At 39.9% G+C, this 14,928-nt stretch overlaps 1 long non-coding RNA gene across 10 annotated transcripts in view; it reads left to right on the top strand.

Annotated features, from left to right (window-relative positions):
- LOC142837716 (uncharacterized) overlaps positions 1-14,928 on the top strand; it is a 195,959-nt gene that overhangs the window by 132,118 nt on the left and 48,913 nt on the right. For 9 of the 10 annotated variants that reach the window (XR_012908323.1, XR_012908321.1, XR_012908320.1 and 6 more), the window contains one exon: positions 9,591-9,877. This is a non-coding gene — a long non-coding RNA (uncharacterized LOC142837716). Of the gene's footprint in view, positions 1-9,254; positions 9,300-9,590; positions 9,878-14,928 lie in introns of all 10 variants that reach the window. The other variant, XR_012908322.1, reaches the window with a different exon arrangement.

Here is a 14,928-nt window from a genome sequence, read left to right as displayed (position 1 = left end):
CCTCAACTCTGAAACCTCTGTACTCATGTACGTGTGTACTCTTGCTTCTCCTTCCTAGAAACAATACCTCAATTAATCAGTAATAAAAGTGAAAATAAGTACAAAGATACAATGCAAAAAGTATACAGAAGCAAAGCACTCCTTTTTAACTGGTACAGTGTGAGCAACTGCGCTCAAAAACAAATTCTTTATCCATGGTATAGATTCTGAGAGAACATGTGAGAAATAGGCAGAGTTTGCTTGTTTTCTCATGCAACCGTTTCCCGACTTTGTCTCATTTATACCACGAGTAGCCTGCACTCTAAGGTAGTTTGGTGCATTCATTATTTTCCTTTTTTTTTGATTTTTATTTGTGGTAAAAGGAGTATTAATATGCATAGTAAAATTATTAATATGTATATTAATAGTAAATAATTAATAATAAATTAATTATTAATAATTAATTATTAATAAGTCAATAATAGTGAAACTATTAATATGTATAGTAATAGTAAAAGTATGAATTTTCCGCATTTGAAACAAACTGATACATCATCAGAAATAGAAAGGCATAAGAATGATTGCAATAAGCATACCAACAGAGGTATGATTAATCCCTTGTGTGAATCCGTTAGGGTCTCATTTTCCATATTATCCTGTCAATGCATCATCATAAATGTGTGCAATGGTAGAAGAATCTGAATCAGGATACGATTAGGAAAAGCAAGTCCTATATCCTCACACAAGTGCTCAATGAGAGACCGAGAAGCAGCATTGCCCAAACGATGAGGTTGAATAATTTTCTATTCATGTTAAAAATCATTATGAGCTTTATCAGTAATGCCAATCGTTATCGAATTCCAATTCCAAGGCAAAGTAATACGTTCTTGCACAGATAAATATTTCTTTGCTTAAGTCCATCCATCTCTGTCTGCGGTCGAGCATGGATTTGAGCTTGTGGAGTCCAGTTCTTGATAAACTTTATCCTGTTGCCCTACAAAATGCTTTGTTTGCAGGGATGTACGTAAAGCAATACCAGTCACAGACAATGGTACCTTTAAAATTAGCCGACTTATTTTTGCTGGAAGGGCAAGCTGTTTGAAAGATGGTCCTCCAGTGAGGCGCGGGGTAACCCTTGGTGGAGCTCAGCGCAGCACTTGTGCTGTCCCCGTGTTTGGGATCCCACTGTACCTTCTGAGCATGGCTGTGGTTCTGACTTGCTCCAGGTTGGCTTTTCTGATTTCACTTACGGCAAAAATCACTCGAAATCAAGAGGGGCGATCCAGCATAGCAGGTATCAATCTTGGCTTCATCTTGGACCATATTGGACACTTTGAAAAGTATAGGTGACTGGCCCCACCCACCCCTTAGATATTATGATGTGCATGGTTGGGGTGTGACTTGAGCGTTTAAAGTTTTGGATGTTCCTCAGATGATTTCAGTGTGTAGACAAAATGGAAAAGTAGCTGTGTTTAAAGAATTTTCCACATTTGGTCGACAGCAGGGTGAATCAAGATGAATCTCACCTGCCTTCTCCCTGAAGAGGATAACTAGGGTCAGGGGAAGCGACAGCAGAGGCCTATTAGAAATTAGTAGTCCTGGCACAACAACTACGCATCACTCAGAAGGACCACTTATATTCTTATATTCTAAATTCATTTTCTCCATGTCACAGTTGATGAAACCTAAGAAGCATGCATGCCAGGGTTACGGATTTTTAACAGGCCTTAGTTGATGCTTTCTCTTTTACCATTCACCTCCAAAGGAAGTAAGGTAGCTATTCTGAGGAGTCCTCAAAGTGCCCGAGTTTCTCCATTACTTTTAGCAAATGATACCCTTGCTCTGTCTACAGGACAACATAATTAAAATTGTCTTCTATATAATTTAGCAGTAGAAGGGACTACATCACACTTTGAAGTGAGATTTGGTTTTAAAGACTAAAAGAAGAGAGTAAGAAACCTGTAGGTGTGCCAGTAAAATGAAGAAAACATCATTGAGAGGACCACATTACTTTCATATGCATATCAGAATATACATTTAGAGCAATTTAGTTCATTGAGCTCTTTCTTCCTTAAAATATCTTTTACAAATTTAAGATTAATTTTGAAATAATGATAAAATTGTTTCTCAGTCATCAAGAGTCTCCTCCCCCATTTCCTTGCTCATCATCTTCATCTCTTAACAGTATTTTGCCTCACCTGAAGAAAGTCTTAAAAATGCATTGCTGGCTCTATGCATGTTCATTAAGCCCGTGTGAGTGAAAGAACCTGAAAAGTGGCTCAGTGGATATGTGTCTCCTTAGTTTAGTGATCAAAGTCAGTAGCTGGGAAGTTACAAATGAATCTTATAGTGCACTTAAATACTTAGTAGCCTGGCTCCTAGAGATACTTGTGTCATGGTCTTCAGAATCTTCCAGCAAAATTATGCCTGACACCCACTGCCACCTCCAAGTGCTGCGATTAAAGGCATACACCACCATGCCTTGCCTACTTTATTTTTTTGACTCTGAATAGACCATGTGGAGATTCATAAGGCTATGTCTTCCTCCTCCTCCTCTTTCCCCTTCTTCCCCTTTTCCTCCTCTTCCTTCCTCCAGCCCCTAACTCCCTTCTCCTCTTCCAGGTGCCCAGGCACGTTGACATCAGAGTTACATCTCATGCCTGCCCTGCTTATTGTTTATCTGTCCTTCAGATATGACCCATTTCCCTCAAGTCGTCTCATTCTTGGAAGGCCTGTCTGTCTGTCTTTCATTTTTGGACGGACACTTGTTTTCTGAACTTTTGTTACTTGTGTGAGTGCTGAATCTAAGTCACTGTCGTTATTGCTTGCCTAAACTTAGGGCTAAACTGTGCTGTTATATCCATGGAAGATTAAGGATGCAGGAGAGGAGAATTGAAGGACCCCAGAGGCTGGGGAACCACTGCTTGGATGAGCCTGTTAATGGGATGCTATACTCATTTTGCCCCAGTTTGTTTGCAGACGTCAACCGTCTTTCAGTTTGAAACCCTTCCACTAGCCTTATAGTTGCAGTTTATTTATTTGGACAAGAGTCTCATTGTTGTAGTTCTGGCTGACCTGGAACTAAGATACACCTTCTTCTGCCTCCCAAATATTGGGTTTGAGATATATATGACCACTCTTGGCTATATTTGATTTTATTTGCTACATAGGAGTTATAGCATGGGGTATTGTGAGCTATCTCAATGCATGTACACAGTGTTAATGATCATGTCACGGTAACTGGTGTGTCTATCACCTCCAATATTTTTTTGTTTGTGCCAGGAACTTTCAAAATCCTCTCTGCTATTGACTTGGAAACATTTCACTAAATTTTTGTTAACTGTAATCATTGTACTACTGTGTGGAACAGTAGAAGTTGTTCCGCATAATCCCCTGAGATTACAAAACCTGAATGATTTTGCCCCTGGAAATAAGAATAGGAGCCTGGTAGTGGTAGTGCATGCCTTTAATCCAAGCACTTGGGAGGCAGAGGCAGGTGGATCTCTGTGAGTTTGAGGCCAACCTGGTCTACAGAGCAAGTTCCAGGACAGGCAAAAAAAAAAAAAAAAAAAAAAAAAAGAAAGAAAGCCGGGCGGTGGTGGCGCACGCCTTTAATTCCAGCACTCGGGAGGCAGAGGCAGTCTCTGTGAGTTCAAGACCAGCCTGGTCTACAAAGCTAGTTCCAGGATAGGCTCCAAAGCCACAGAGAAACCGTGTCTCGAAAAACCAAAAAAAAAAAAAAAGAAAGAAAATAAGAATAAGTGCGGCAGGTGAGTGTAGCTCAGTGGTAGAGGGCTGCTTTACAAGATTACAGCTTGTGGTTCAAAGCCCATGGGTCATGACCTCCTGGGGCTGAATGACCCTTTCACAGGGGACACATCTCAGATATCCCACATATCAGATATTTTCTTCACAATCCTTAACAGTAGCAAAATTGTAGTTATGAAGTAGCAATGATGTAGCATGAATTCTAATTCTTATTAATAATAAAAACTGAGAGTCAGATACTGGGTGTTAATGCTGAAGATCAGAGAAGCAGAGTGCCAGCCACTAGAGAGTTTTTACTTCTACCAGTGCACAAACCGAGGGGCAATCCTGTCCTCAGACTGCATCTCCAGACTGTATCTGTCTCCACTAAACCTTCAGACTGCAGTGCTCTTGACTCCTCCCTCTTTATAGTCCTGTCTAGTCCTATCTACCTCCCTAGTGCTGGGATTAAAGGTGTGAGCCCCCACTCCCTGGGTTCTAGTGGTTTAGCTTTGCACTACGATCTTCAGACAAGCTCTGTTTGTTAAAACACAAACAAAATAACCGTACACAGTGAAATATGGTTTGGGGTCACCACAGCGTAAGGAACTACATTAAAGGGTCCCAGCTTTAAGAAGGTGGAGAGCCACTGCTCTAGAGCACCACCACCAATAGTGGTAAAACAATCTACATGAAAATCTAGCATACAAATGATAGAGATTGCTAACTGCATTGCAATTTAAAGATATTTATAAATATAAAGATGATATGCAAAGGTTCCATACTGCAATGCTATCCAAGCACAGTGGCTGTGAAAGAACTGGCCAACCTTCACGACCTGTGAACATGTAAGTTATCAGGATAAAGCTGCAGGCAATGTTTGTACTAACTTAACTGCTATTCACGGATCCCTTCAGTGCTTAATGCTATGTTGGTGTGCAGAATTGATGCAATGCCCTTCAGAATGCCATGCACTGAGCCAGCTATATAGCTAACTGACTTCTATTCCTAGTAAGTGAATATTCTCTGCCCATAACTTGCTGTGAGCATCTCTTTAAATTAGGTATTATCTTATTTTCCCAACTAATTCCTGTCCAAGTTACATACCTTGCACCTAAAGAGTTAGAGCTTTTGGCGGGAGTTTGTGTGGCTGTGCTTCATTTAGAGGTAGTTATTTAGATGTATTTCACAATGGGGTGATGCATACATTTTATCATAAAAACCAACACAAAATTAAAATTCCCATTGTGAACTCTAAGGATATCTTACCCTTGACCAGGTGTGGAGAACTGAGGGCAGGCCACGGATCTCTTAGTTTACACTAGTGCATGAGAACTATTTTTGGTCTCCTCATTAGTAGAATTTCTGTTTTCACATTTAGCTAATTTTTTAGGTCTTAAGACAAACTTCTGTGGTGTCGTTTTATTTGTATTTTTATTTTTATTTTTTTATTTTTTTTTATTTTTTTTTTTATTTTTTTTTATTTGTATTTTTAAAAATAAAGCTTGGAAAAGTAAAACAGCCACACTGTCCAGTCTTACTGACTATGCAGCAAATGACACATACTTTAATCCCAGTAGTTACAATGACACACACCTTTAATCCCAGTAGCCACACTAGTTTACCATAGAAACCAAACAGTCGTGGTGCATACCCTTAATCCCAGAATTAGAGATGATTATAAAATGGGAGGAGACAGCTCTCAGTCACAGTCTCATTCTGAGACTTCCTGGAGGCAGAATCACTATTTTCGGACTGAGGTTAAGGTCAGAGCCAGTGACTGACTGCTTTCCTTTTCTGGTCTTCAGGTTGAACCCTAATACCTGTCTCTGAGTTTTTATTAATCATGCTCCCACTCCTCTATCTATATGTGGAAACCTCAGTATATAGACATACCTTTCTTCATATCTGCGTCCACCGTAGCTTCTCTGCACTTTTCCTGGTGGAAAGCATCATAAACCCAACAGTTGGATGTATCTTCAGGAGAGAAAACTGTGCTTAGCTTTCAGATGTGTGGAAAATGTGGTCATAGGGGGCTGGAGAGATGGCTCAGTGGTTAGAGCACTGCCTGCTCTTCCAAAGGTCCTGAGTTCGAGTCCCGGCAACCGCATGGTGGCTCACAACCATCTGTAATGAGGTCTCGTGCCCTCTTCTGGCCTGCAGGCATACACACAGACATAACATTGTATACATAATAAATAAATAAATATAAAAAAAGAAAATGTGGTCATAGAGGTCACCCACCTTATTTTGTGTCCACCGCAGATGGAAGTGACAGGGAAGCTCCTTGGGCCTGACACAGAGGTACAGTGCACATAGTACCCCAGCTGGAGCAGGAGATTTTGTGTTACCTTGATGATTCCCATAATTTTTACTTTAGCCAGTGCACAGTTTGGGTTAGAAAACCCAATTAAATCATTTTACACAGTAAACTAATAAAACAGTCTTACTTTTTCCCACTCTGTATTTTTCTTGCAGCTATGTGGGGTACTCATCTTCTGATGGAAATGAGCACTTTAGTATACAATGCACTCAGAAGCTCACCCACGTTAGGTTTCACTAAGAGCACATATAACTGAATGTGGTTTTCCTCGGTTGCATTCTTTTTGGGAAAATTTTCCTTAGATTTTGAAATTAGGAAAGCATTGAAATTCCTAAGATTTACCAGTATTAAGCATTAAGTGCCTTTCCATGTTTTCTTCTGCATTCCCTTGTTTAAGTGTGATGAATGCATGTCTATCAATATGTCCGTCATTTTCTCCAGAAGTGAAGAGCCTGTGTTTCAGGCTTAATCAGGTTTTGTTTTTCTCATAAGGTTGTCTGCTTGCTCCTTCTACCATAAGAAGTAAAACCATGGGCTCCAGATTTCATGTCACAGATTTTGACTTGAATGTCAGGATTATTTATAAATTAGTTAGTGACCTAAATAATTAAATTTTAGCAAACGTGAGAACGATATTGACTTACACAAGTAGTCTAATACTGCTGGTGTATGAATTTCCTACTTTGTAAATCATATGTAGCTCTCCCACAGCCAGCATCACTCTCAATAGTGGAAAACTTCAAAGCTTTTAATTTAAAAGGAGGAGGAGATACTCACGCTCATCCCATAAGCAACTGAGGGCCCCAGGAAGAACAGATTTTTAGAAAGGCAAAGGTGTTAGAAGAAGTGTCTAGGTCAGAATTTCTCGACTAGTGGGTTGTGATTCCTTTGGAAGTTGGACAACTCTTTTTCAGGGGTTGTCTAAGTGTCTACGACCACTGGAAAACACAAATAATTTACTTATGACTCAACACTAGCAAAATCAGTTATGAAGTAGCAATGAAAATAATTTTATGGTTGGGAGTCAACACAGCATGAGGAACTATATTAAAGGGCCACAGCATTAGGAAAGTTGGGAACCACTCATCTATGTCCTAGATGATAACTAGGGTTTGTTTTCAAAGCAACTAGGGAAAGTAAAAACCTTACATTTGCTTTGATAACCTGTCTACCAGTGACTGTTTCAGCTGGACCAGGGTGAGGCTTGGATGTGCTGAAGGAACAAGATCACCTAATTTATAATATATATATATATATAATATTTATAATATATATTATATAATTATATATATAATTATATATATAATTATTATATATATAAATATATAATATTTATAATATATATATAATATTTATAATATAAATATATATATAATTATATATATAAATATTTATAATATATATATATATATATATATATATATATATATATATAACTTCTTTACTAACTAGAGAATGATGAGAAACCAATAGCTTGTAAGCTCAGTGTGCAGGAAACTGTATGTGCACATGCACACCATGGAAGTGTGAAGCTCTATTCTGTGGACACCTTGACTCAGAACTTTCCAAATTATAGAACTGTTCTACATGTTTCTAGTAGGAACATTATGATGGGAAAGGGGAGACAGGGAAGGAAGGAGTTAACCACCTCTAACTGCACAATCACACGAAGGGCTTGCTCTTCTGCTTGTTTCTGTTCTTCCAAGCCCATGCAGAGAAGGAAATTAAAACAGGAGTTGAAAAGCGTGTGTCCTGGGTGGTTTGTCAGCTGCGCAAGGTCTGGTTGATCAAAGGAGATGGACATAGAAAATCTGCGCATTTTCTTTTTATCTGTTTTTTTTATCTTTAAGAAGACTTTACCACTGACTTAATATATCCCTGTCTTAAGAAACAACTATCTTCTCTTGCTAAGGTTATTTTTATATAGTCTTCTATTACACATTTTGAGTCAGAACATTCATCAAGTTTTCATCAAAAATAAAAATGGCAAGAATTTTTTTGATATGACTTGTACTTTTTCTGTAAAATTCAATGGTAGCACCATCATATTTTTCTCACTAATACATGTGCATTGCATGGCTTTATTAATTTTATAACTTTTTGTGCAGGAGCCTTTGGGCATCTCTGAGGTTCTCTACTAATCAGGTCCTGGAGAACATTTTGATAATAGTCAATATTGACATTATTAGCTTATCCTCAGGCTTTCTTTTTCATTATTTTGGTTAAAACATTTATGACTCATCTGATATAATTACTATATCAAGAATGAATCTATTTGTACTAAGTATATAAAATAATGTGTTCTTTGTGATTATATCTCAGAGAAAACCTTAGCATGTAACCTTCCGTGTCAAAAAGTCAGTACCAAAATAATTGAGTAAGTTATATATTTCTTGGAAAAGTACCATCTTTTCAGTAGGAATTATAGAAATTTTGGAATGTAAAAAATTTATATATTGATAAACGATAGGCAAGCAGTATAGCCTCTGTGCCCTTCTTAATTAAACAAAAGCCTGATTAAGCTTTGTGAGAAATGACTGTATCATTTTAGCTTAATATCTGCTCCCATTTAAGAAGATATAGAAAAAGTTTTCCACTTGAAGTTTTAGTTTTATTTTAAATTTATATTCCTCTAGAGAAAACAGTGCCAGCAGTATGCTGCGTTGAGGAGCCAAGCCTTTCACTTCACAGGGCTTCAGTAGTTGAACGGATGATACTACAACTGAAGATGATAAGTCCACCGTGTAAGGATGTAGTGATTGCTGTTTGAATGAAATTAGAAGGATTTTAATTTTTATGAATATATTCGTTTCAATTATTTCAACCAGAATGAACTATCTATGTTTATTTCTGAGACAGGGTCTCACTGTGGAGCCTAGATGAGCCTTAAACTCCTTGCATAGCCTAAAGTATCCTTAAACTTGGTGCCAATCTTTCTACCTTAACCTCTGCTCCTAGGACTGCAAGCTTGAGCTACCTAATACCCAGTACAATCCCTCTCTCTTTGTAGTAACAGTTCAGGCTGAGTTCAAGCTGGCCTTGAACTCAGATCTTTCCACTTTAGCCTTCAAAGTAGCTACGATTACAGGATTCTACCATATCACCATGGCTGGCTAGGATGAGCTTTTATGAAGAATAAATTAGTTTGCATTTGGAATCATGAAGTACTTTGTAATTTAGTTACTTGATTTATTTAATTCTGCAGCTAACGATCCTGAGAATCAAAGTGTGGAGCAATGACTTATCAAAGGTGAGACATTTGGGTAAAATAAAACCCAGGTCTCACTCTTCATTTCTGGGCCTAGTGCTTTTCACATTATATGTGTAATTTTCTGAAAACCAACCTAGGTGCTTTGGAAGAAAGGGAGGTGGGGGGATGTTAAAGGAAAGGGGTATTAGACTGCACCCCCTTTCTGTGACCACAAGTTTAGGAGTTACAGGTTTCCAGAAGCCATTGTTTAGACATAACGCATCCAGGCTTACTATGGCCAATGCTCAGAGATCTGATATTGTGCTAATAAAATTGTTATTTGCTTTTTAGGAGAGAGTTACTTCTGCACCTCCAATGAACCATTTTGTAATGTTGATCACACCAAAAATGTTAATCCAAACTGGTCTGTGAACATCCAGGGAGGTACAACCCGAGCTTTGGTCATAGCCTCTGCGAAAGCGAAGTGAAAGAAAGCAAGGGCTTCATCAAACCCCCAAGTTAGTGACTGTGATTCAAAGTGGAGGGAAGCCTAGGAAGGCCATGCGGATCCTTCTCAATAAACCATTAAACTTGATTCAGGCGTGGTCAAGAGGCTGTGTACCCTGAATGGAAAGCAGGTAGGTGGCTTCCCACAGCTCGCCATCTTGCCTTCTTTGAGTTTACATGTTAATTATCTTTGCTGGTGTTTGCTGATGTCCTATACGGTCTGGAACTTGCTGTATAGAACAGGCCAAGCTTGAGCTTGGACTCCACTGCCTTCCCAAATGCTAGGATTAGAGGCATGCAGCATGTCCAGCTATTTATGTGCAGGATTAGAGGCATGCAGCATGTCCAGCTATTTATGTGCAGGATTAGAGGCTTGCAGCATGTCCAGCTCCTTGTGTTCAGGATTAGGGGCTTGCAGCATGTCCAGCTCCTTGTGTGCAGGATTAGAGGCTTGCAGCATGTCCAGCTATTTATGTGCAGGATTAGAGGCTTGCAGCATGTCCAGCTATTTATGTGCAGGATTAGGGGCTTGCAGCATGTCCAGCTCCTTGTGTTCAGGATTAGAGGCATGCAGCATGTCCAGCTCCTTGTGTGCAGGATTAGAGGCTTGCAGCATGTCCAGCTCCTTGTGTGCAGGATTAGAGGCTTGCAGCATGTCCGGCTCCTTGTGTGCAGGATTAGAGGCTTGCAGCATGTCCGGCTCCTTGTGTGCAGGATTAGAGGTGTAGAGCATGTCCAGCTCCTTGTGTGCAGGATTAGAGGCTTGCAGCATGTCCAGCTATTTATGTGCAGGATTAGGGGCTTGCAGCATGTCCAGCTATTTATGTGCAGGATTAGGGGCTTGCAGCATGTCCAGCTCCTTGTGTGCAGGATTAGGGGCTTGCAGCATGTCCAGCTATTTATGTGCAGGATTAGGGGCATGCAGCATGTCCAGCTATTTATGTGCAGGATTAGGGGCTTGCAGCATGTCCAGCTCCTTGTGTTCAGGATTAGAGGCTTGCAGCATGTCCGGCTCCTTGTGTGCAGGATTAGAGGTGTAGAGCATGTCCAGCTCCTTGTGTGCAGGATTAGAGGCTTGCAGCATGTCCAGCTCCTTGTGTTCAGGATTAGGGGCTTGTAGCATGTCCAGCTATTTTTGTGCAGGATTAGAGGCTTGCAGCATGTCCTGCTCCTTGTGTGCAGGATTAGAGGCATGCAGCATGTCCAGCTCCTTGTGTGCAGGATTAGGGGCTTGCAGCATGTCCAGCTACTTGTGTGCAGGATTAGGGGCTTGCAGCATGTCCAGCTACTTGTGTGCAGGATTAGGGGCTTGCAGCATGTCCAGCTCTTTATGTGCAGGATTAGGGGCTTGCAGCATGTCCAGCTACTTGTGTTCAGGATTAGAGGCTTGCAGCATGTCCAGCTATTTATGTGCAGGATTAGAGGCATGCAGCATGTCCAGCTATTTATGTGCAGGATTAGGGGCTTGCAGCATGTCCAGCTACTTGTGTTCAGGATTAGAGGCTTGCAGCATGTCCAGCTATTTATGTGCAGGATTAGGGGCTTGCAGCATGTCCAGCTCCTTGTGTGCAGCATTAGGGGCTTGCAGCATGTCCAGCTACTTGTGTGCAGGATTAGAGGTGTAGATCATGTCCAGCTCCTCCTGCTGCTGCAGTTATATCAACAACAGAATGTCGTGGTCTCCTGGAATTGGTCCTTGAAGATTTACACAAGGACTATATGTGTGAATTAGCCTTTAGCAAGAAAGATGTAAGGGCCTCCCATTTTTTCCAGCTATCTTAGAATTCTCGTACTCCTCATTTTTTTAGAAGGAAAGATGTCAATTTCCAAGGAAAAGGATAAGTTGAGTGGTGTCGTGTGCTAAACAGGAAGTTATCCAGAAATAATTATCAATTAGTGTTTAGTGGTTTGTGCCATGGGACAATGGTCTGGACCCTGTCACTTGTATTTTAAATAAATGCTGTTTGACCAGTAACCAGGCAGGAAGTATAGGCAGGGCAACCAGGCAGGAAGTAGAGGTGAAACAACAAGAATTCTGAGAAGAGGGAAGTTTCAGTCTGCAGTCTTCCTCCAGACACAGAGGAAGCCAGACACAGCAAGCAAGATGTGATTGCCTTGTCAAGAAAGGTACCAAGCCACATGGCTAACACAGACAAGTCTTATGGGCTAATATAAGTTATAAGAGTTAATAAGAATCCTGAACTACTAGGCCAGTCCGTTTATAATTAATGTAGGTCTCTATGTGTTTACTTGGAACTAAGTAGATGTGTGACCTGGTAGGACACAAACCTCAGTCAACAGAATGATGTGCCAATGTGGGGCTGACTAAATCCACTTTAAAGCCTTAAAGAGCTTGGGAAGTTATTCTAGATAGAAAAGAATAGAGTTAAACACAGCTGATAGCAGCACTTTCTCAGGTAGGCTCTGCTTGCTAGAGGCAAGCTTCCTGGGGTTGGAGAGATGGCTCAGTGGTTAGAGCATTGCCTGCTCTTCCAAAGGTCCTGAGTTCGAGTCCTAGCAAACACAAGGTGGCTCACAGCCATCTGTAATGGGGTCTGGTGCCCTCTTGTGGCCTGCAGGCATACACACAGACAGAATATTGTATACATAATAAATAAATAAATATTTGACAAAAAAAAAAAAGAGAGGCTTTCTGACTCAGCTTTAGCTGCAAACCTTAAATGGTATTGATGAAAAGCTGACTGCATGCTTTTTGGTGGTGGTAGAGACCTTTAAACACCATACATTTGTGGCAATAAATATGACTCCAGCCAGTACTTCTGCCATGAGGCAAGACTCTCAGAATAAAGCTAAGGAATGGGCTGGAACCAGCAGTCAAAGCCATGGCTTTAATCCTAGCCATATTGCTGTACACGTGTTAAGGGCTGACCACTTGGGATTGGATAACCTATCTGGATGCTCGTTCTTGGGAAAAACTGATTCGCCCTCTGTCAGCCACAGTGAGTTGTGCTTAGCTCTTCTCTCCATCGAGGGGTGGGGCTTTGTCAAATTAAAATTCTAATTACATTAAATTTAAATGAAATTTAAAGTTCTAATTGAATTAAGATCAAATCAAATTAAATTCTAATTACGTTAAATAAAAATTAAATCAAGGTTCTAATGACAATGAAATCAAATCAAAAATTCTAATTACGTTAAATTAATTTTTATTTAGTGGAATTAGAATTTTAATTTCATTTGATTTCTTTTGTAATGAGAATTTTAATTTAAGTTCTAATTACAATAAAATCAAATCAAAAATTCTAATTAAATTAAAATTAAAGTTCTAATTGCATTAAAATCAAATTAAAATTCTAATTACATTAAATAAAAATTACTAAAGTTCTAATTGCATCAAAATGAAATTAAAATTCTGATTACATTAAATTAAAATTAAAGTTTTATCTCCCTCATGCGCATTGGCATGTCGACTGGTGGCATCACTATGCAAGTCTTGTTTAGGTAACTGTATTGTTGAGATTTCACAGGTACAGTTTTTCTGTCATGTGTAGAAGATACTAGCAACAAGTGTCCTGGGTCATCTGGTTCTTCCCATCTTCCTCCTCTTCCATGTTTTTTCTGGGCCTTAGGAGTAGGAGTTACATTGTAGGAAAACCAGTTGGGGCTGAGCACCTGTGGTCACATATTCTCTCCATGTGGACCTGTTGTATATCTCTATAATGTTCTCTACTACAAAAGAAGGGTTTTCTTGTGGAGGGGTTGAGAGTTACGCTTATCTTTGGGTATAAGAGTAAGCATTTAGAGTATTGTTAGAAAGTATATTGATTTTGGCAATTGTTGGTTCTCCCCTAGGGTCTCGAACCTCTCTAGCCATAGATATTGGCTAAGTTTATAGTACTGGGTGTGCATTCCCTCCTATTGAGTAGACCTTAAGTTCTATTAGACAGATGTTGGTCATTCCCGTGATAAAGTGCCCTTGTGTTGTTATTGTACCATGGGGGTATCTTGTCAGAAAGGTATCACTGAGGTTCCTAAGTTTTTTTTTTAAATATTTATTTATATATTTATTATGTATACAATATTCTAATTTTATATTTAATTATTTATGTATTATATACACAATATTCTAATTTTTATATTGATTTATTATGGATACAATATTCTGATTTTTATATTTACTTATGATGTATACGTTATTCTGATTTTTATATTTATTTATTATGTATACGATATTCTGTCCGCGTGCATGTCTGCAGGCCAGCAGATGGCACCAGACCTCATTACAGATGGTTCTGAGCCACATGTGGTTGGTAGGACTCGAACTCAGGACCTTTGGAAGAGCAGGCAATGCTCTAACCACTGAGCCATCTCTCCAGCCCCCAAGGTTCCTAAGTTTTATAGCTGGGTAGGAATGTTGATTTCTCTTTTCCTTTGGCAGCTTGCATAGCATCTTCAGGTACTACTCGAGCTAGGCCTCGGGAAGGAGGCTTGCAGGTCAGTTCCAACTCTATTTCCCCGAGGTCTATGTCTGAAATGTGTAGCATCTTTAACAAAGGCACTGAAACTATATCAATAGCTATGTCAAAATGGAAGAGAATTTTCCAATAATAAAAATATTGGGAAAGTTACAGTAAGTAAGGTTTTTTGGACTGTATAAACACTAAATTTCTGGATGTCAAGCAGCAGTTTTATGTTGAGGTATAGCAACTTAATATTAGGGGATCCTGGAAAAGTGACTAAAAGTTTGTACAGTTTGAAGCACAGACAAATGCAGTCACCTTTAAAATGTGTAAACTCGTGATGAAACATTTGAGTACTGAGACTGTGACTCAGTGTAGAGTATTTGTTTAGTATGGGTGAGACACGGGCTTTGTTCCTGATATCCCCCAACAGTCCTTCGGTCTTCCTTTTGGTGCTTAAATTGATTTTCTTTTACGCGACCCCAGTATGACCCTGGTCTGACCTGTGTGTGACCCCAGTCTGACCTCTGTGTGACCCCAGTCTGACCTCTGTATGACCCCAGTCTGACCTGTGTGACCCCAGTCTGACCCCAGTATGACCCCAGTCTGACCTCTGTGTGACCCAAGTCTGACCTGTGTGACCCCAGTCTGACCTGTGTGACCCCAGTCTGACCTGTGTGTGACCCCAGTCTGACCCCCGTGTGACCCCAGTCTGACCCCCGTGTGACCCCAGTCTGACCTGTGTGACCCCAGTCTGACCT

This window comes from Microtus pennsylvanicus, chromosome 18 (assembly GCF_037038515.1).
Source record: "Microtus pennsylvanicus isolate mMicPen1 chromosome 18, mMicPen1.hap1, whole genome shotgun sequence".
In the NCBI taxonomy this organism is placed as follows: Eukaryota; Metazoa; Chordata; class Mammalia; order Rodentia; family Cricetidae; genus Microtus; species Microtus pennsylvanicus.
The sequence above is the reverse complement of the archived record's forward strand: the minus strand, read 5'-3'. Positions and strand labels throughout refer to the sequence as shown.